A 24,138-nucleotide genomic window follows, 5' to 3' on the forward strand; every position below is an offset into this window, starting at 1 on the left:
CACAGTCCACATGAAAACAAAATTCAGTGCATGCAAAGTAAATCACAAGGTGCAAGGATAAATAACACAGGGTTCTTTGCCGATCTTCTTTATCAAAAAGAATATGTACATAATTGGATATTCACATGAAGCAGCATTAAGGAAACCCGCGTTTACCTGATGCCTTGATTCGTATTAGCCCTGAATGCAAAACATTATTTACATTAATGCTTTATTTTCTACTACTACATTCTCTTTGGTAGTTTTTATGCGAATTACACAGCCACAGTATGCTTTTTGTCATTTGCGAGGAGGCTCTGCTGTTTGTTAAGCCAGGCAAAGCACATCCTCGTGCACAATGGAGCACTCACAAACCACCGCATAGTTGCTCCCAGCACCAAATAAACCTGGTCACTACTGCAGGACAGAATTCCACAGAAACCATTCAACAGTGGGAAGCTGCCCAGACTTGAGCTTATTTACCATGCACCAATTAATCGGTAGCTCAAAGTCCTCGAAAATTCATTTCTTTGTTACAAAGTTTTAATTTTCTGCAAAGAAAGTGCTTTCTAAGCAGAAGCTGTATTTAATTAAAAACCAAGCGAAACTTTTCTGGCCACTGAGACCACACATCTTGGTTATCATTTAAAAACACAAGCAGGATTTAAGGATCAAACCTACCCAATACTTTCATTCCTCCTTTTGATATGTCCCTTATGTCACAAGGATTAGAGCAGCTGGGATATAAAACACAAGCTATTCCTGCTGCTGAGGAATGGGACAAACAACAAAAACATCTTGGTGGTGCCCATCTCAAAGGGTGGAAACAACTACAGAGACATTACGTCCAGCTGTGGAACTTCCCACTTTAGAACATCAGCCGAGCCCTGCAGCTGGAGCATGTACGGCAGAGTCAGGGGCACTGCCTGAGAAGGTTTACAGGATGAATGTGGAATCCGGGAGAGGTTTTAGGGAATGGATAGATTTCTGGGTAGCTTCGGTACATCAGAGACCTGGTCTTGGGGACTTCCCCACTGAACAACTGCGTGGCTGTCTTCACTGAAGATTTCCCCATGAGCTGGAAATGGAACCCAGCACAGACAGCTCACACCTCCGACACAGCAGAGCCGCTTCTTCTTGTTCTTGTTTTCCAATCTTAGGGAGATCAGAGAGACACAGTGGCACAGGCTGAGCAGAAACTTGAAGCAGAAGTACTTGACAGAAAATTGAGCCCGTATGACTCCAGAGGCTGCTGGCACCACAAGAAGTGACAACATTAGCATTAGGACTTATGGAAATGTTGAGTTTAAGTGCCAGCTTTCTCCCTGCATATATTTTTTGCTACAAGATGATATACAGCATGCCTTTCACAGATATCTCAACGTATTTTATGCCTAATATTGAAAAATGTATTCAGGTATTTTAAGCATCGCATCGTTGCCTTTCTTTTGTGGGGAGAGAAAATATAGAAGATTTAACCACCAATATGGAAGAGACCTAGAGACAGCAGTTATTCTTGGGGTTCAGCTGACATTTTTGAACCTCTTGAGCTCAGCTCCTTTCATGGTTTATGAGATGTGCAGAACCACTTGAGGGAATTAATAACCTGGTACCTGTCTGGAATGAGAAATCTCCTTTCTTCAAACTAAATATAACATCTGCCCATCTTTCCTTTTTACCTCTTTCAACCATTTTTCCCTTCTGTGTGATTGGGGGCTGGATGAGGGATTTTCTTACAATTTTAATCACGAGAAGAGAAATCATGGAGTACTTGAAAATTAATCTTAATAATCTAATTACAGGCTCTTGAGTTCTGTTTTAGAATGAAATTCAAAATTAACTGACATGGGACAAAGTACTCAACTTCATGTAGAGATCTAGTTAGAAAGCCTCCAGAAATCAATATATCTTAAAAAATGGATGCAGAATCATAATCTGGCAGACAAGCAACCACTTAAGACTCTAATTAACCCTTCCAGCTTTGGTTGAAGTGTTTCAAACCATGGTAGACCAAAGCTGGCATTTGGATCCACCCCAAGATGCACATCACACCTGTCATCTGGGACCTCAGGGGCTGTTTTCCCTAAGGAGCCAAAGCAGCCAGTTCAGTGAGAGAGGGGGGGGGGGGGGGTAAGAGATAGGGTAGAGTTTAACAATTGTAATAGTCTGTTTAGCTGTTTAGGGTAAAAGTTGTAAAATTTAAGCTGTTTGCCAAATCTTACACGGTTTGCTTGGGTACTGTGATAAGGTGTACGGGAGTAAAGGGCTTCATGACCATATAAGTCCAGCTTTATGACCATATAAGTCCAAAGAAAGATTACAACCTTGCAAGAACAAGCCAAAGCTGGTTCTGCGGTTTGGACAAAGAGCAGGACGTTACTGAGCCTGCGCCAGATGTGGGGGTCACGAGGAAGACTCACCTGCCTTCATCCTCAGGACCCCTGACGACCACCACCAGGGGACACTGCGCAAACTCAGTCGGGAGAGAGATATGGAAATGACTTGCAGAATTAATTTTAATACAAAGCGGGGATAGGTAATGCATATGTATAGGCGTATTACATCATATTATGAATATGTAATGAGTTGTCTTATAAAAACAGAGCAAGTTTTCGTATCAGGCGCGCACGGTTTTGGCGGGACTACTCCCCCGTGCTGCCCAGCGCTGAATAAACATACCTACTTTACAATCTTACAGATTGTGGAGTCTGCTTTCCGCACGTCAGTTTTGGCGAGCCAGCCAGGAGGATCTCCACTCGGCTGTGGGACCGACTGCGGAGCGGACTCTAATAGGCGCGCCCCGAGCATTTTACTCGGAGGAGTCTCCGCTGCCAGCCGATCACCGCGGGAGTGGACAACAGCCTCTTGAAGCTGCGGATTTAACGGTATGTTTAACGAAGGGATTTAAGCGTACGCACATTCGGGGCTGCTGATAAATCGCGCAGAGACGTCTGGCGTGCAGCATAGTGCCCGTGGGTTGGGTACCTATAGGGTTTGGGACTGCAGTTTGGGACTGCAATTGGGAAACTCGCTGGCCGATAGAGCGGCCGGTAGCGATCTTGGGGATAGATCGACTGAGTTTGAGGTAACCGCTGTATCCCGTTGTTGGGAGCCAGGATGGACCTGCTAATGACCGGTATATGAGAAGCAGGAGAAGGGTAAGCGGGCCTCTTGTAATTTACAAGATATTTGCAGCTGCTAGAAGGTTGTTAACTGGAGCGATGCTATGTTAGATTTCTTTTGGTATTGATTTTGGTTACGGCAATAAGGCATTTGGAATAGACTACCGATTTGAATTTGTCGAACCATAGTGTTTGTGTGAAGTGATGTGTGTGTGATTTTCTCTGAGTACATGGACGTCCGTGAGAGTGGAATTGAGTGAGAATAAGTGAGAGTGTGGCTGACAGGCGTGAAAAGAGAATTTAAAAGTCAGTTTAAATCCCTTAAGAGTATATTGAAAATGGGTAACACCCAAGGAGGGATACTGAAAAAAAAAGTCCTCTGGGTTGTATACTCGCCCATTGGAAGGATATTGTTGGGAAGGGAAGCACAGAAAGTAAAAAGACCCTCATTAAATATTGTAATCAGTGGTGGCCATTGTATAAGTTAGAGGGCGAAGTTAAGTGGCCATTTAATGGAACATTGGATTATAATACTTTGTTACAGCTTATGCTGTTCTTGAGAAGAGAAGGGAAATGGGATGAAGTATCATATGCAGATATGTTTTTCACTCTGCGAAACCATCCGGAGTGGCAAAGGGACTGTGGGATAATACCCCCACAGGACCCTATGGTACTCGCATTGGAGCGAGAAAATAAAGGGGGTAGAAGTAAACTAAAAAGATGCTGTTCTTCCTGCAGCATTGGGCAGAGGTTTACAAAGGCAGACAAAGTTCACCAAGCCCCAGAACAAGACTTAGATGACTTGTTTAAACCTCCCCCCCGGGCACGGGACAAGGATGTGGATTCAGAAGGAGCTTTTAATCCTCCTGATAGCCCTGTATCTTCCCACACTCGGCAGAAGTCTGCCCTGACTACTTTACAAGCACCCCTCCGAGAGGCGGTGGGGCCAGATGGTGGAACAATGCTAATTAAAGTGCCTTTCTCCACTGCTGATTTGGGAGAGTGGAGAAAGATTGCAAAGGATTATAGAAGTGACCCGATAAGTGTAGCCAGGCATTTCCAATTTATCGTAAAACAACACAATCCCGATTGGAATGATATACAATTATTATTGGAATATTTGACTGAAACTGAGAAACAGCTAGTTCTGAAAACAGCAGGAAATTTGGCCGAAGACCATTATAAAATTACAGGAGGGGATGTTAAGGAACATTTCCCCCTCCAAGACCCAAAGTGGGATGCTAATAGATCGGCACATATGCAAAGATTACAGGAATATCGGAATGGGTTTCGAAGGGAATGGAGAGAGCAATTCCCAAAACTATAAACTGGTCAGCTTTATATGCAGTTAAGCAAACTCCTTCTGAGTCCCCGTCTGAGTTCCTGGATCGGCTGAGGGATGTGATGCATCGTAACACGCCACTGGACCCTGGGTCTGAGGTAGGGATCCAGCAATTAGTTTCTTTATTCCTGGGTCAATCTGCAGGGGACATAAGGCGAAAACTTCAAAAGCTGCGTTCTACAGAAGGTAGAAACTTAGAGATATTGTTGGATGAAGCGTGGAGGGTGTTTAGTAATAGAGAAGAAGAATATCGGCAGGGACAAAAGAAATTGATAGCTGCCATTCAAGAAAAAGGGGAATGGAGAGGTGGTAGGCGAGATTCGTCTCGATTGGAAAGGGATCAGTGCGCTATATGCAGGGGCTTTGGTCATTGGAAAAGGGAATGTCCTAGAAACAGGGAAGGGGGTCGGAAAACCTTGGCGAATGTGAAGATAGCCAATGTAATAGAAGACTGACGGGAACCTGGGGAATCTACCCTAGCGGATCCACTGGTTACAATTAAGCTAGGGGAAAAGCAGCAGCAAGTGGAGTTTTTGATAGATACAGGAGCGACATATTCGGTTTTAAATCAAGCCTTAATTCCTTTAGGAGATGATTACGTTGTAGTACAGGGAGCAACTGGCCAAAGTGAAAAGGTGTATTTTTGCAAACCTTTAAAGTATAAATTGGGAAAGCAATGGGGTATCCACAAGTTCTTATATATGCCCAACTCTCCAAAGGCACTTTTGGGGAGAGATTTGTTGGAACAATTAGGAGCAAAGATCACGTTTGAAAAAGGGGAAATTACTTTGGAGGTAAAGGATCAACAATATACGCAGGCATTAAGTCTAGTCCTAACTAGTCTCCCCTCAGAAGGGAAAATCGATGAGGAAATTCTGAACCAAGTGTATCCAGGAGTCTGGGCTACTGATGTGCCTGGAAGAGCGAAAAATGCTCCACCTGTTGAAGTTAAGATAAAGGAAGGTCAACGACCAGTAAGGATTAAACAATATCCTCTAAAGAAAGAGGACAGGGAAGGAATCCGGCCAGTGATAGAAAAATTTTTTGCAGCTAGGACTATTAAAGGAATGTGAGTCTGAATTCAATACTCCTATATTACCTATTCGGAAGTCCGATGGGTCATATAGGGTGGTTCAAGACTTGCGTACAGTGAACAGGATTACTGAGGATCTCTACCCAGTCGTGGCAAACCCGTATACCCTACTGACTGTATTGGCACCTGAATTAATCTGGTTTACTGTTCTAGATTTAAAGGATGCTTTCTTTTGCCTCCCTCTCCACGAAGCCAGTCAAAAGTTGTTTGCATTCGAGTGGGAAAATCCTAGAAGTGGTCGAAAGACCCAGCTCACTTGGAGGGTGTTGCCGCAAGGATTTAAGAATAGTCCTAAGATCTTCGGCAATCAGCTTGCGAGAGACCTGGAATCCTGGGAAGCCCCGTCCGAGAAAGGAAAATTGTTACAGTATGTGGATGATATCCTGATCGCTACCAACACAGAGGAAGATTGTATGGCGTGGATGGTGAGTCTGTTGAATTTCTTAGGGCTTCAAGGATACATGGTGTCCAAGAAGAAGGCCCAGGTAATGCAGCGTAAAGTGAATTATTTGGGCTATGAGATCAGTGCGGGACAGAGAACTTTGGGGCAGGCCCGCAAAGAGGTGATATGCCAAATTAAAAAAACCCAGACGGTAAGGGAATTGCGAACCTTTCTGGGAATGACAGGGTGGTGTCGATTGTGGATCTACAATTATGGACTGCTTGTTAAACCATTATATGCGCTGACAGCGACTGAGCAGAAACACCTCGAATGGAATAAAGAGGCTGAACAAGCTTTTGAACAACTAAAGAAGGCTCTGATGTCAGCCCCGGCTTTAGGACTCCTGAATGTGGGTAAGCCGTTCCTCCTTTTTTCTCACGAGAAACAGGGCATTGCCCTAGGAATATTGGCACAGGAGCTAGGTCCGTATCGTCGGGCAGTTGGCTACCTCTCTAAACAGTTAGACGCAACTGCAAAGGGCTGGCCTGGATGCCTAAGGGCAGTTGCGGCTGTGATACTAAATATACAGGAAGCCCGAAAATTCACCCTGGGCCAGAAAATGACTGTTTTTGTGTCCCATGCAGTGTCGGCAGTATTGGAAGCAAAGGGTGGACACTGGCTATCTCCACAAAGATTCCTACGATATCAAGCTGTAATAGTGGAACAGGATGATGTGGAAATTGTGGTTACTAACATTGTCAACCCAGCTTCTTTTCTCAGCGGAAACACAGGAGAGCCAGTGCATCATGACTGCCTAGAAACTATTGAAGCGACATACGCAAGTCGCCCAGACTTAAAGGATAGCCCCATAGAAAATGGAGAAAACTGGTTCACAGATGGGAGCAGCTATGTCCTGAATGGCAATCGACACGCTGGATACGCCATCACCACCAGTCAAGAGGTAATAGAGTCAGGACCTTTGCCCATGAACACCTCCGCACAAAAGGCAGAAATAATTGCCCTAACTCGAGCCCTGGAGTTGGCTCAGAGCAAAACTGTAAACATTTACACAGACTCAAAATATGCCTTTGGAGTTGTACACGCACATGGAGCAATTTGGAAAGAAAGAGGTTTATTGAACTCCCAAGGGAAAAATATCAAACATGCAGAAGAAATTCTGAAGTTACTAGAAGCTGTCCAACTCCCTGAGAAAGTGGCAATTATGCATATTAAGGCACACCAGAAAGTGAGCTCAGATTTGGAAAAAGGGAATGAACTGGCGGATAGAGAGGCAAAACAAGTGGCCAAAACGAAAATAAGAGTAGCAGGGGCTTTAATTCCCGATAGGCATATTTCCCTACAAGATAAAACAAAATATACTAAGGAAGATCAGAAACTCATTTCAGACTTAGCAGGGTCGTATAATGTAGAGGGATGGGCTTATACCCCACAGGGAAAGTTAATTGTTCCCTCATATTTACTGTGGCATTTAATACGGGAAGAACATAAGAAGAGACATTGGGGAATGGAGGCTCTGTATAAGCATCTGATAAAAGATATTGTGGCTAGAAATTTATATACCACAGTGAGACAAGTGACTCAACAGTGTGACCTTTGCCTCCAAACTAATCCAAAGAATACTCCCAAACTAGAAATGGGCCAGCTTGGAAAGGGTAATGGGCCTGGACAACAATGGCAGGTTGATTTCACAGAACTTCCAAGAAAAGGGGGGTACCAATATTTGCTGGTATTAACCGATACCTTTTCAGGTTGGCCAGAAGCGTTCCCAACCAGAACTGCCAAGGCTCAGGAGGTAACTAAAATATTAATACAAGAAATAATACCTCGCTTTGGGGTTCCAGCAACCATATCCTCTGACAGAGGACCACACTTTGTTTCAAAATTAGTGCAACAAACCAGCCACCATTTAGGTATAGATTGGCAACTTCACACCCCATATCGCCCTCAGTCGAGTGTCCAAGTGGAGAAAATGAACCATTTAATCAAACAGCAAATTGTAAAATTGGGACAAGAAGCAAACTTGCCATGGCCTCAGTCTCTCCCTTTAGCCCTTTTGCGTATACGAACAAGACCAAGGGCGAGAGAAGGACTGAGCCCTTTTGAAATTCTGTATGGACACCCCTATGGAATACAAAAGGGGACATCAATGCAAATTGGGGACGAAATTATGACCTCCTATATGGTGGCATTGAGCAAACAGCTCAATAAAATTGGAAAACATGTAATTGGGACCCGAGGAAGGGGTCTGGATGGGCCTGTACATGATATCCAACCTGGAGATTATGTATATGTAAAGTCTCTTGCAGAAAAAACCTTGAAACCACAGTGGGAAGGACCATACCAAGTACTCCTCACCTCCTTCACAGCAATCAAAATTAAAGAACAGAATGCCTGGATTCATCATACCCGTGTGAAGAAGTCGCCACAAAAGCTTTGGACATCAGAAATTCAAGGGCCGTTAAAGCTCAAGCTAAAAAGATAGGATGTGGGTTAAATTTAACATGATTCTGATAATTTTACAGGTGATAGACACAGCGGCCTGGCGAGAGAACTGGTATGTACAGGCGATTCAAAACATCACCAAAATTTTAAATAAGACAGATTGTTGGATCTGTACCCAAATACCAAGGTATGCTGGTTATGAAATACCGTTAATAGGCATCCCACTGCCAGTTTCCCTAATGAACCGCCAAGATGGCTCCTTTTGGGGAAATACAATCTGGAGCACAGACCCTCAGGTTAAGTGGAGACAGGGACTAAAAATAACTGTCGAAGAGACCAGCATATTAGGGGATAACTGCCTGGTAAGTTCGGGAAAAGGGCTGTTTATGGGAGAACACCTAAATTGTAACAGAAGTCGTACATTAAATATGACAGGTAGAGATTTGGGATTTTTGAAATTGAACTATACCGGTCTCCCAACCCCACAAGGGACAGGGTGGTATTGGTTGTGTGGCACAACGGCTCATAAAGTCTTGCCCATAGAATGGCGAGGAGCATGCACTCTGGGAGGTCTGGTCCCCAATATTACTATCATTGACGGGTTAACACAACCCCCCATAAGGAAAAAACGAAACGTTGTAAATAACCCCCTCATAAACAGACCAACGAGTTTCCACAGTTTTGCGCGATGGTTCATTCCGTTTTTAGGGGTTAGTGAGTTGGAAAAGGCAATAATAAACATCTCAGCTGTAATAGAAACAGTGGAAAATAGAACAGTTGATGCCCTCCTGGCACTCCAGGAGGAAGTTACTGACTTATCGAAAATAGTATCACAGAATCGTATGGCCTTAGATTTGCTATTAGCCTTTCAAGGAGGGGTATGCACTGTGATCAATGTAGATTGTTGCATGTATGCAGATCAGAGCGGGCGAATCACCGAGGACCTCCAAGAAATAAGGAAACAAGTAAATATTCTACATAAAGTGACACAAGACAACACTTCTTGGAGTTTTTCTGAATTATGGGAGAAATTGACATCCTGGTTGCCCAATCTAACATGGTTAAAACAATTATTTGTAATGATCATTGTAATTGTCTTTCTATTTTTAATTATTAGTATAGCTGTCCGTTGTGGATTTTGGTGTTTTAAGGGAACTGGAAATTCCTATAGTGAATGGAAGAGAAATCAACTGCGACAAAAATTAGAATCTAATCAATACTTCGAGTCTGAGTAAAAGAATTTACTAAATTCTTTGAAAAGGGGGGACTGAGAGAGGGGGGGGGGTAAGAGATAGGGTAGAGTTTAACAATTGTAATAGTCTGTTTAGCTGTTTAGGGTAAAAGTTGTAAAATTTAAGCTGTTTGCCAAATCTTACACGGTTTGCTTGGGTACTGTGATAAGGTGTACGGGAGTAAAGGGCTTCATGACCATATAAGTCCAGCTTTATGACCATATAAGTCCAAAGAAAGATTACAACCTTGCAAGAACAAGCCAAAGCTGGTTCTGCGGTTTGGACAAAGAGCAGGACGTTACTGAGCCTGCGCCAGATGTGGGGGTCACGAGGAAGACTCACCTGCCTTCATCCTCAGGACCCCTGACGACCACCACCAGGGGACACTGCGCAAACTCAGTCGGGAGAGAGATATGGAAATGACTTGCAGAATTAATTTTAATACAAAGCGGGGATAGGTAATGCATATGTATAGGCGTATTACATCATATTATGAATATGTAATGAGTTGTCTTATAAAAACAGAGCAAGTTTTCGTATCAGGCGCGCACGGTTTTGGCGGGACTACTCCCCCGTGCTGCCCAGCGCTGAATAAACATACCTACTTTACAATCTTACAGATTGTGGAGTCTGCTTTCCGCATGTCATCAGCCCCATCTGTAACAATCACAAATAAGTATTTCCACAGGGTTATAAAGGCACATGAGCACCCTTCAAACATAGAAATGAGTGTATCTTAGACCTGAGCAGACACATGCTAGGTAAGTAACCAGAAAAATCTCAGACCAGTATTGTTGTCATCACAGTGCTAAGAAGCTTCATGGGGGCTACCACAATAATAACATTTTGACAAAGCCCAGTTTCAGGCAAATTATTTGGAGTAACTTCAAAAAACAGCATCACCACACCCTTTAGAAGAGGCATTGAGGTTACATTCCTTACAGAGGAATGGAGGCTGTCAAGAGACAGCTAGAAACCAACCCAGGGAGCTCATTTACATTAGATGAGAATGAATTGTCTCCTAGAGCTGTTGCTAGACAATGTGGCAGAAAAACTTTGTATATGGTAGCCTCACCTTGTTGTCAATTTGTTAAAGAGTTGAGATCAATTGATTTTATTGGTTTGATTATCTGATTTTATAGAGTTATTTTATAGAATAGAAATATAGGAAGATAAAAATATATGTTGAAGAAAGTTATGATTATTTAGTAAAAGTAGTTGTGAGACCCTTTGTACATTTTGTACTAAGGCCAGAAGAATGGGTTGGAATCATTGTTGAAGCTTAAGTAATAATATAGGGTTTGAAAGGTTTCTTTGTATCTAACTAGTCTTCTGTATATAGAAAGTATATTGAGATGTCAGAATGTAGGATTAATGGGAACTGGGGAGAGTTGACTGGAACAGCTTGTAGGTGCCTGCCAAGAAACTGTGAACTTTAGTAAAAGGTAATTCCGGCAGGGGGAGATCGCGACCACCGACTCATATACCACCTACCCAAATCGTACCCCAGACCCATTTCTGGACCTTTCTAAGCTTTACTGCGCAGAATCGGATATGGGAGGAGAATATGTTAATGATTTCTGGGAAATGCTATGATTATGCATGAATAATTAATGAATATGTATGAATAAGTTCTATATATGGTGTTTGATTTTGAGACCTGGTGTGCGTTGATCGTGAGAGGACTCACTCACGCACCCGGCCGTCAATAAAGAAGTGTCTGCTTATCTACATCACATTGGTGTCGATAAGTTCTTCATTCCGAGATTTCGGTAACAGTTTTGGCGACCCAGATGGGACCTCGCTGAAGGAGACTGGAGGAGTCGGGGACCTGATCGGTTCCAGCCGGCACCGAGGATTTCTCGGGGATACCCATTGATCCCCGATCTGTAAGGCTCTTCGCGACGTTCCCTGGATATTTGGTAAGACACTTCTTTTTTTAATTGTAGTAAGTGGGTGGGAGTCCCACTAAAGTAAGTAAGTAAGTGCACTAGAGAAAGTGGGGGGGAGTCCCACTATAATAAGTGTATGGTAAGGAGTGGGTTGGAGACCCACCAGTGAGTTTGAGTCTCACTGAGTAAGTCTGCCTGTCAGACGCGGTGAAAGCTGCGCAGGGTTGGACTAAAAGGATCCTTGTGGAAGTGGAAGCCTAGGCGTCTGCCCGTAAGACATAAGCGAAAGCTATTGCAGGGTTGGACAAAAGTGGAAACAAGAGAAACTATATGCTATAGTGTTCTCTAAGGTAGTGCCTCTAACAAAAAGTTAGAAGAAGTTTTTGTGTTTGTGGTTTTGTGTTTGTGTATTAAGAAGAAAATTAAGAGGTATAATATTGTGTTATATGTTTGTTTAAAGTAACTGTTGGAAAGTGTGAGTGTGGCTGTAAGGGTGAGACGTGCAATTGAGCACGAAAGCGAGTGTGGAGTGTGGATCCGCGGATCGGAGTGACAGAGTTGAATAATTGTGTATTGTACTGTGAGTAATTATACCATGGCAACTAAGTTAACTCGGTTGTTTAAAAGTAAAAGCATGAGTAATCTTGCTGTAAATGACAAAATCCCGAAAAATTTTTTTGTTGGGATGTTTATTGGCACATTGGGGAAATTTACAGGATGATCTGCAAAAGAGTCAGATGATTGAGTATTGTAATAATTTGAGTATTGTAGTAATTGGTGGCCTTTGTATATATTGGATGATCAGGAAAAGTGGCCCATAAATGGAACACTGAATTATAACACGATTTTGCAGTTAATGTTGTATTGTAAAAGAGAAGGGAAATGGAATAAAATGCCAGATGTGGATTTGTTTTTTTTATTTAAGACAAAGGATTGGTAGGATGAATGTAAGCTAACTATTAGAGATAATTTGGTAATGGTTATAACTTTTGATAATAAGAAAGTGGAAAAAAATGTTGTTTAAATTGTGAGGTTGGGAGTGGATACAGGAGCGACATTTTTTTATTAAATACCTGTAAAGGAAAAATTGGAACAGAACCAGGCCATTCCTGCAACCCCTGGATTTGAAATTTGAAAATAAGATAATTAAACATGAATTTCTGTATGTACCAGAATGTCCGATACCCTTCTTAGGAAGAGATTTGTTGTCTAAATTAAATGTACAAATTGTTTTTGATGAAGGAGAACTTTTTTTGAAAATACCTGAGTCAAAAACGGGAGAAGTTTTGATGATACAAGAAAAGGTAAAGGAACAAGAAATTCCACCGGAGGTGGATTTGGCAGTGATCCCTACTGTATGGGAAACAAATATTACTGGTAAATCGGAACTAGCAGAACCTGTTAAAATAGATTTGAAGGAAGGCACAGGAACAGTGAGAATTAAACAATATCTAATCAGATCAGAAGTGAGACAGGAATTGAAGAAATTGATTGATAAATTTTTGGAGTATAAAATTTTAGAGGAATGTGAATCTGAGTATAATACTCCTATTTTACCAGTCAGAAAACCTTCGGGTGAATATAGACTGGTACAAGATTTGAGAGCAGTAAATCAAATAGTTAAGGATATTTATCCTGTAGTAGCAAACCCTTATACACTGTTAACAGCAATAAGGGACACTTATCAATGGTTTACAGTGCTTGATCTAAAAGATGCTTTCTTTTGTATACCTTTGGAAAAGGAAACCAGAAAACTGTTTGCTTTTGAATGGGAAAATCCTCAAACCGGGCGAAAGATGCAGTTGACATGGACTAGATTACCCCAAGGATTTAAAAACAGTTCACCTATTCTGACTGAATCGACTGAAATCGATTAGCTAAAGAACTTGAAATCTGGAAACAGGATAAATCAAGACCTGGGCATTTACTATTACAATATGTGGATGACATATTGATTGCTGCAGAAGAAAGACTTACCTGTATACAGGTGACTATTGATCTTTTGAATTTCCTGGGACTAAATGGATACAAAGTATCCAGGAAGAAAGCCCAGATAGCCTGCCAGACTGTGATATATCTGGGCTTTGAGATTTCAAAAGGACAACGGCAATTAGGAAAAGATCGCAAAGAAGCTATTTGTGGTATACCTGAGCCGAGAAATATTCATGAACTCAGAGCATTTCTGGGAATGACTGGGTGGTGTCGCCTTTGGATCATGAACTATGGGCTAATAGCTAAACCACTGTATGAGGCCCAAAAGAATTCTCCCTTTGTATGGGGCCCACAACAACAAAAGGCTTTTGTAGAATTGAAACGTGCCTTAATGTCTGCACCTGCTTTGGGACTGCCGGATCTAACCAAAGATTTCCAGTTGTTTGTTCATGAAAGGCAACACCTGGCACTGGGAGTACTAACCCAGAAGATGGGAAGCTGGAAACGACCAGTCGGATACTTCTCTAAACAACTGGACACAGTGAGTAAAGGGTGGCCAAACTGCCTTCGAGCAGTAGCCGCAACAGTGATGCTCATACAAGAAGCTCGGAAATTGACTTTGGGAAGAACAATAACAGTCTATGTCCCACACATGGTGATAACTGTTTTAGAACAGAAGGGGGGACATTGGCTGTCTCCCAGCCGAATGATGAAGTACCAGGTGGTATTGACTGAACAAGATGATGTGATTCTAAAAACGAATAACCTGGTAAATCCTGCAGTATTTTTAAGTTCCATACAGGAAGAAGGACAACTAGAACATGATTGTTTGGCTACCATCGAGTATGTTTATTCCAGTCGTGAGGATTTGAAAGATGTACCATTGGAGCGACCAGACTGGGAATTGTATACTGATGGAAGCAGCTTTATGGAACAAGGAGCCCGATATGCCGGATATGCGGTAACAACAGACACCAGAGTTATAGAAGCAGGAACATTGGCGAGTACCACATCAGCACAAAAAGCGGAACTCATTGCTTTAATCCGGGCCTTAGAGCTTAGCAAAGACAAGAAAGTAAATATCTGGACTGATTCAAAATATGCCTTTGGGTAGTGCATGTCCATGGAGCCTTGTGGAAAGAGAGAGGGTTATTGTCCTCTCAAGGATCAAACATTAAGCATCAAACAGAAATTTTACAATTATTGCAAGCAGTTCAAAAACCAGATCAAGTAGCAATCATGCACTGTAAAGCACATCAGATTGGAAATACAAAAATAATAATTGGAAATAATTTAGCTGATAGAACAGCAAAGAAGGTAGCAAAGAGACAAACATCGCAAATGGCAATAATTCCTTCTAAAACAGTAACCCTTCCTAGGGAAAAACCGAGATATTCAGAGGAAGATGACAAATTAGGTCAGTTATTAAATGCTAAGAAAAACTTAGCTGGATGGTGGATAACTCTTAATGGACAGGTAGTAATTCCCCCTCTTTTAATGAGAAAGATAATTCAAGTAAAGCACCAAGTATGTCATTGGGGGGCAGAAGCTTTAGTAACATCTTTACGAAAACAAGTGGTATCAGTTAAGATGTTGGGAATAGCTAAAATGATAACTGCAAAGTGTGAGGTATGTTTGAAAAATAATCCAATGATTAAGAAAAAGGTTCAAATGGGTAGACTGAAATCTGGTGTAGAACCTGGAGATTATTGGCAAGTAGATTTTTCAGAATTACCCAGACAAAATGGGTATCGGTACATTCTAGTAGGGGTTGATACTTTTACAGGATGGCCAGAAGCCCTTCCCTGTCGCACTACACAAACAAAAGAAGTGGTGAAGTGGTTATTACAAGAAATAATTCCGAGATTTGGAGTTCCTATTGGAATTTCTTCTGACAGAGGTCCACACTTTGTTGCTGAAGTAGTCCAAAGTGTTAGCAAAGTATTCGGTATTAATTGGGATTTACATGTGTCTTGGAGACCACAATTTAGTGGAAAAGTGGAGAGGATGAATCAAACTTTGAAATGACAAATAAGTAAGATTTGTCAAGAAACCAGTTTAAAGTGGCTTCAGGCACTTCCATTGGCATTATTATGCATCAGGGTACAGCCAAAGAGTGGAACCTCAGTCAGTCCTTATGAATTATTATATGGAAAACCATATGAGTCTCTAGAACCAAATCTAAACATACATGTAAAAGGAAAACTTTGGCTGTGATTTGGAGAGCAGTAATTTGGAATAGACCTTTATCCCTGGAAAATTCAGTGCATGATTTTCAACCAGGAGATTATGTCTATGTGAAGACCTGGACCTCTGAACCTTTGCAGGAATGTTGGAAAGGACCTTTCCAAGTACTGTTAACCACTTTCACAGCTATCAAAATAGCAGAGTCGGAGGCTTGGATCCATTATACTCGAGTGAAGAAAGCACCTATTCCATGGAAGATTATCAACCGTGACCCAAAGACTTTAAAATTGACTTTGAAACATGTCTAATTTTTTGTATCAGATCATAATTGTTTTGTGGATTTTATGTTGGTTGAATATGTTGACAGGATCATGGGCTGACTTGGTGGACAGGAACAAAAGACAAATAGAGACAGAACAAGTAATTGAAATTCCCAAACAAACGACTGAGGAAAATCTGATGGTAGGATTGATTAAAGAATTTGCCAATTTACAAAACATCACGCAGATCACTGCTTGTTTGCCAATACCGAGGGCAGTAGGTGAATCTATTTCATGGGGAATCTTAACCATGAACTTGACCAAATTGGAATATGGAAATGAGACTGTGGATTGTAAACAAGAACCTAGAGAAACTTGGGAATTGCAAAAGGTTAAAGTTGGAGAAGAATCACCAGTATATTCAACTATGTGGGAATGTAAAGGACGATTTGTAGCTAAACCAGGATTAGAGGGAGATGTAGGGAACAAAGGATGGTGTTATTATCCTAAAATGGCTACAACAAACACCAGTGTATGGGTAACCGAGACAAAATGTGAGAAAAAGAATCGAACCCTACAGGAAAAGGAAATAGTTTGGGATTCAGTTTGGTCTATGACCTTATATTCCCATTTTCAGTATATGGCAGAAACTCCTTGGTGTTTTACATGGGAGGGAAAAGTTTTTTTCAGTATTACCCTGGGTCAACGATAGGTCAACTTCATTGGGAGAGAAGGAAGATAAAATAGTGCCATGGTGGAAATGTGAAAAAGTGTATGATTGCAGTAATGCAGACTTAGTAATCCAAAAAATTCCTCCGCTGGCCGCTGCTTTGAAATATGGTTGTTTTTGTCGAGGTCTTAAGAATACTCTCAATTTAACCAGTACTTTTACATTCAGAAGAGGAACTTTGTTTAGTTGTAGAAAATCTACTATTCGAAGTCCTGGACATTTAATTTGGGCATTGAGTGATGGAACCTGGACAACTCATCTACCATTAGATGGTAAAGTGAAACAAATTACCTTAGGCATGCCAACATTGTGTCCGATTTGGAAGAAATCACCATTTAGAGGATCCCTAGAGAATTTAGAACTAAAACGAACAAAGAGATCTGAGATAAATGATGATATTTGGAATGAACCATTTATAGGAGTGAAAATTGTCTGGGCACTTGAATCACTTTTAAATCCTATAGCTTCATATAGAAACAGAGCATGGCTCTATCAGTCAGCTGGTCAAGTGGAAAAATTAGCAAACGTTAACAAAAAGGGGTTTAAGGAATTGAATATATAATTACAGGCAACCTCCAGAATGACTCTACAAAATAGAATGGCACTAGATATGCTCCTACTTAAAGAACATGGAGTGTGTGGATACCTCAAGGATAAACTGGACCACTGTTGTATCCACATTCCAAATGTCACTCAGGATGTGGAACATGATCTGGACCTACTGGGAAAAATTGAAATAGAAACTGAAACTATTCAAAAGGATATGTCAGAAGATTGGCTTGGGAAAATTTTTAATAAATTAGGATGGAACTTAAGCTCTTGGATACAATCCATAATCAAAACTTTGTTTTTGTTATTGATTGTCTTTTTGATGATTATGTTAGTATATGTATGTTTGAAAAAAACAGTTTATCAATAGGATTGCTGTCAATCGTATGATTATGAGAGAAGTGCCTACTAGTCCACCAAGATACAGCCCACCACCAAAATATGTTGAAACAAATGACATGTAAATAGTGTGAAAGTATTGAAATAATGATTTTCAACACTTTCAAAGGGGGGAAATGTTGTCAATTTGTTAAAGAGTTGAGATCAATTGATTTTATTGGTTTGATTATCTGATTTTATAGAGTTATTTTATAGAATAGAAATATAGGAAGATAAAAATATATGTTGAAGAAAGTTATGATTATTTAGTAAAAGTAGTTGTGAGACCCTTTGTACATTTTGTACTAAGGCCAGAAGAATGGGTTGGAATCATTGTTGAAGCTTAAGTAATAATATAGGGTTTGAAAGGTTTCTTTGTATCTAACTAGTCTTCTGTATATAGAAAGTATATTGAGATGTCAGAATGTAGGATTAATGGGAACTGGGGAGAGTTGACTGGAACAGCTTGTAGGTGCCTGCCAAGAAACTGTGAACTTTAGTAAAAGGTAATTCCGGCAGGGGGAGATCGCGACCACCGACTCATATACCACCTACCCAAATCGTACCCCAGACCCATTTCTGGACCTTTCTAAGCTTTATTGCGCAGAATCGGATATGGGAGGAGAATATGTTAATGATTTCTGGGAAATGCTATGATTATGCATGAATACTTAATGGATATGTATGAATAAGTTCTATATATGGTGTTTGATTTTGAGACCTGGTGTGCGTTGATCGTGAGAGGACTCACTCACGCACCCGGCCGTCAATAAAGAAGTGTCTGCTTATCTACATCACATTGGTGTCGATAAGTTCTTCATTCCGAGATTTCGGTAACAACCTCATTGCAGCCTTTCAAAGTCCTTGTTTTCTTAGAAATCTTCACTTGAACGTACTCTGAACTCCCTAGAAAGCCCAGGCTACTGGGGCTGGAAACTGAAGGAGAGGTAACTTCTGCTTCCGAGCAGCTTGTACCCAAACGCTGGCAAACCTATACCAAGTAGTTACACCGCATATTCCCCCTCTTCACTGAAACACAGATTCAGGACATCAGAGGGAAGCAAATTGGCCAAATACTTGGCCTAATTCAATCACCAGTTGAAGCAATATCAAGTCATATATCCTCCTAACAGGAGTAAGAAGCAAGGTCTAAGATAAAAGGCAGCAACCCCAGGGACCAGAGTTCCTGGACATTTAGCATGGGTCAGCAAGGAAGCATTCATTTGGCTGTCTCCCCAGAAAGTCAGTGTCATCATTCCCATTTGTGGGAAAAGTACATGACAAGTATAATCAATTCCCACAAGTGATTTCTAAGGAGGAGCTGGGGTGCGTGTGTGTAAAAAACTGGCAGAAGTTGGCCAACAGTCTTTCTGTGCCCCTGGCACGTACATGCAATAATTCTGCCTGAAAACACAGGATCCATCTACACCAGACCAGCCCTGTTTAATGGCAGAGGGACAGGTTGAGTAACCACAACTGGACGGATCTTCCCTTGTCCAAGGCAGGTGTCACCATCTGGTTACAAGACTCAATACTAGATATGGACAGGTCATGCCCAAAGTAAGATTGGGTCTATGCCTGGCATGCAACTCATATCCTCTTAAAAAGTGCAATTAACACATCCTTAGCAGGTACATTAAGGTATTTTGTACATGCTGGGTAGTAATATTCAACATAGGACCATATTCAAAGCAGTGGGAATCACTAACGCTTATCCCAGCTCCTGAACTGTCTGCTTTTCTTTTACACTTGGTTGCTGCAAAGCTAGTGCTCAGCTTTAGGCACTGAAACAGATGAATCAAATATAACAAGTCTGACACGTCACCTAGCAAAACATTGGGAAGCTTTAACAAAAACACCCTTGGTTCCATGTCATTGCCTCCCTTAGATTCAGAGTTCGAGTTTTATTGTTTTGTTACTATAGTCTTCACAGATGAATAGCCACATTGCTTCCAATAAATGCCTTTCTTCATACCTTTCTCATCTCCATGGCACTTTCTGACACAGAAGATACTCCAAGGGTATGTTAAGAGTTCAGCAGAAGCAAGGAGTTTTGGAAACAGGATTAATGCTGTATACCTATATCTGTATGGGTGCGAGTCCATGACTAGGCTCATATTGAGTACATGTAAATAAGTTAAAAACAAACTAAAAAAGTGTGAGCAACTATCATGCATTTGGAAATCTGTTGTGCAGATTCTGCCCTGTGAAAATCCAGCTTCTCTTCCCAGTGGAGATGACTCATCTGGTTACCGGAAAACCCTACTCCTCTGTGCTCCTCGCACACCTTTTCTTGGGCACCCTCTGTTTGACCAGCCCAGCTGTATTGCCCTTAGGATCGTGGGCAGAGTCATTTAAACCCAAGGAATGTGCTAAAACTTTTAACAGGAATCAGCTCAAAACTTAAAAAAAAAAAAAAGCCTAGTCCACAATCAGAAACCTTGGAAGTATCTTAGACCAAACCATTGCCTACTACCTTACATTTAATCACCTTCTGTTTAAGATATCAGGCTCTGATGTCATACATCAAGAATAGTTTGTGTCTCTGCTCTAAGATAGGCAGAAATCTCAATCCCCTCCCCACCCCCCTTTCAGCTTCAGCTTAATTAGAACTTCTAATACTCAAAACCTGAAATGATTTAAATTCTTAGGCTGTGGCACCCTCCTGGGAAGCAAAGCATCTCACTTATTCACATTCCACTTTGAGCCTGAAAGTGGCATCTTTGTCACCAGAAGTATATGTTCTAAGGGTTGCCTGTATTTTAAACACATTATTCACTAGTTATTCTGCCATAGCAATATTTATATGAATAAGCAAATTATATTTGCCTTAAACATCACAAAATATACACACTAACATCCTCTCCTGTTTTGAGCCCGTTTTTCTGCCCTGTACTGATGGGGAAGTTGCTTTACCTGCTTAGCCCCTATCCCAGGGCCCAGAGTGATTGCAGCCACCTCCTCCATCTTCATCAAAACACATACTTGCTCTTTTAAATGCATTGAATATCTCAAAGTCCATGTTTTGCTTATATAGCCGTTCATGTTTTATTTAGTGTTGGAATAGTTTAAAGCACATCCCTCCCCATCTCATCCTTCACCAGGTTTTTAGCTTTCCTTCACATTAGCATTTTTCTTTGAGCCAAGTGCCACATTTGTTATTTCCTCATTCCACTTTGGAACCAAAGGGCAGGAACTCAGCCAGACTCTGTTCTTGAGTTATTTCTTTCCACAGAAAAATAAATCAGGGTGAGGTTTTTTAACAACTCCTGATCACACAGGCTATATTGTTTCCTGTGTTTCATTAATATTTGCAGTCTCTCTGGCTATGCAGTTACTAAACAGACACAGCCACTCCTCTGCTCCACCACTGCTCCCTAGAAGTAGTTTTCCAGATGTGCACTTCCAAAATCTCTGTTGGAAGAGTTTTGGCAGAGTACAAACTCATAAGTCACAACCTGGTTGTGTTTCTCACTAGCAGCACTTCAATCTCTAAATATCACTTCAAACTAAAATGCTAGAAGAATGGATAGAACAAGAATATAGTGCTATTAGTGCTCAAGCATTAGATGCCTTGTATAAACCACAGCCAGTTTAACTGGGGTAAAAACACAAGTAGAATTATAAAAAAAAAAACCCACCACATCAGCCACTTGTGAAGTAGCATTTAGTTGGTTTACCAAGGAGTTCAAGTCACCACTGCTGCCTACAGCAATGCAGCCTTAAAAACCTTCCCAAGACTCTTCTCCCAGCCATGTTTCTGTCTTTATTGTTTATGCTTTTTGGTTGTGTTTTTTTAACTTCATTATTCCAGCTGCTGCAGCACTGGAAGCAGAATTGTGACCATGGCACTGCTCCAGCAGCCACTGCTTGTGCCAGGAGCTTGCTGTGGTGTTGAGCTCCTTCCATTCTGCTGTGAAACACAGCGAAAGATACAGAGACCAACCAAGAAAATCATTACCTTCATTAGCAAGGTGCTTTAATCCAGTGATAATAATAGAAGTAATAAGTATGTTGCTTCTGCAAGCTTGCTAAGAGCTCTTTATTACTGTTAACATGGAGGACTGTACATCAGTCACATTCAATTTGCTACCCATTTCAGAAGAATAGTTAGTTTGGTTATATTTAACTAATTAATATTTATTCAAGAAGCTAAATCCCAGCTTATGGCATATGTTACTCAGTAGTTAGCATGTATAATCAGTGTGTTCTTCTGCAGCTCCCTAGGACATCCCAGAAAAGGGAAAGTAAATAGAAAAGGATCAACAGCTATTTTACACGTGAATAGCCGTGGTTAGGTTCACTAATTAGCAACAATGATAGCAAATAACTGAACATCCAGAATATGGTCACGGTTAATGCCAGTGAAGTCTTCTAGGCTTTTCTGCACTCAAACAACCCACTCCTGAACAGTAACTTGGCTGTTGAGTTTCTCCAGTTGAGGGAAGATCTCCAGCCAGGGTGCTTGCTTGACTCTTCTCTGGACCATTAAACCGTGCAAAGGTGAGCAGGACAAGTGCTAGAAGATCAGCTTTTTACTCCCAGAATATCCTGTGAAGTAGATCTGCATTCAGTGCAGAGAAAATAATTGAGCCTTGACCTCCATCCTTCCCCGACCTCAGGGCTGCTCTGCACCACATGTGGGTATAGGTTATAGGGAACCTTTCCCATTTAATGTATTTTATCCAGCGGTTTTGTTTGTGGGGGTTTTTGGTGCCTTTTTGCCAAAGTGATACATTCCTCCAAAAAGCTTCTTAATCTGTAGTCATCTTGTAACCACACCAAGATTTTTGTTTTGGCAAAAAGCCTCCAGAGATGCTCACAACAAAGACAGGGGAGAACAGATGATGGACCAGCAGCAAGAGCCAAGCTTCTGTGAAAATATCCAACAGAATATATTTGTGCCTCAAATGAACAGAAGTGTACAGCATCCTTGGGTCATACAGCATTGAATCTATGCCAGGATTTCTAGAAAAAAAAAATCTATAGAGCTTGGCTTTTTAGTTCACTGTACATCTAACCATGCACAAGAAAGGGGCACTAATATTCTCAGCTGTTACAGAGCTTAAGAATCAATTTGTTGATTGATCCAGGCCCTTTAACTCACACACTGCTCTACCACATGTGTGAGCGAGAGAAGTAAAAGAGAAAAGTGGGTAAAGTTTTAGAGCCTGGAGAACACAATGAGAAAAAACTTCATGTTCCAGTTCCTTGCTATGATTTGAATTGTGTATTTTCAGAAAAGCTGAAGAAGCCCGAGGGGGAAGTCAAATTAGCAAAAAATTCTTCACCAAAAGAAAGACAGGAACAGGCTGCCCAGAGACTAATGAATCATCACTCCTGGAAATGTTTAAAAAACACAGATGTGGTGCTTAGGGCCATGGCTTAGTAGTGCTGGGTTAACAGCTGGACTTTTATGATCTCAGAGGTCTTTTCCAACCTAAATAAAAAGAGGTAACACACCTTACTCCTCTAATTCCTAAACCCAATGCCTGTATGGTCAGCAAGCACTAACACAATTTCACACCAAGGGTCTGTAAGGCAGAGATTTTCTGGTGGGAAGTCAGAAGCGTGGAATATCCCTGCAAGAAACCCATGCCCCACAGGTATGATGGGAATAGCTCCACAAAGCATCCAGGACCCCAACCTACCCGGCACAGGTTGGGAATCACAGCAAGAGTTTCTCCAGGCAAGTGTTTTTCTCCTTACATGCTCCCAGATCCAAAGGAATGCTTTTCTCCCAGCCTGGTCTCTATACCAGCTCAAAATCTGCATCTCAGGCTAGTAAGTGAACTTTGGGGTTTTTTTAGGTTTCAGGATGTGCAAGTTTATAATAAATACAACAAGCATTATGTCCAGTCTGAACTGGAATCACACAGATCCTTTAACTACAGCACCCACCTTCCGCACATCAAAAGAGGCAGCCCCAACCATTGATGGTGCATGCACCTGATGCCAGCTTAAAAATACCTGTACAGAGTATCAGAAGTACCTTTTTAATCTAATAATCACATCACTCAATCAACCAACAGTGACTCAGCCCCTTATGCGTAGATTTCTCCTTTTCAACATTAATTCTTAATCATTATTCATGGCATACTGTTAATTGATCAGCCCAGCCCCACCACTTTCTCCGACAGTAGCAACAGCATCACCTTTGGCTTTAAGAGGACACAGAATCAGGTTTCTCATTAGTAAATGATTTTACTTTGTCTTTCTGCTCGGTCAGTCAGGAGTTCTTTGTAGAGGTACCCTCATTTATGGTCACTTTCAAAGCTTTATTATTTTTTAATGATGAACCATAATATTTCTTTACACAGGCTCAACTGGAGGAGACAGGCAGCTTCCCCTGCCAGCCCATGAATTCTGAAATAACACGTGGGCTCCTCACTCTAGGAACGCATCATGCATATCTAGTAACGCCATCTATATTCATTAGTTCCTACAAACAGCCTTGCAACCACTGATGTTAAACCCAAGATATACTATATTTCATCTGGTCAAATTGTGCAAATTCCCCCCCCCCCCCAAATAACACAATCTGTATTTTATCGTGTTTGCAGCTAAAAGGTTCTAAAATAACAGGTATTTGGTAGT

The sequence above is a fragment of the Falco naumanni genome, chromosome W, assembly GCF_017639655.2.
Source record: "Falco naumanni isolate bFalNau1 chromosome W, bFalNau1.pat, whole genome shotgun sequence".
NCBI classification, from domain to species: Eukaryota; Metazoa; Chordata; class Aves; order Falconiformes; family Falconidae; genus Falco; species Falco naumanni.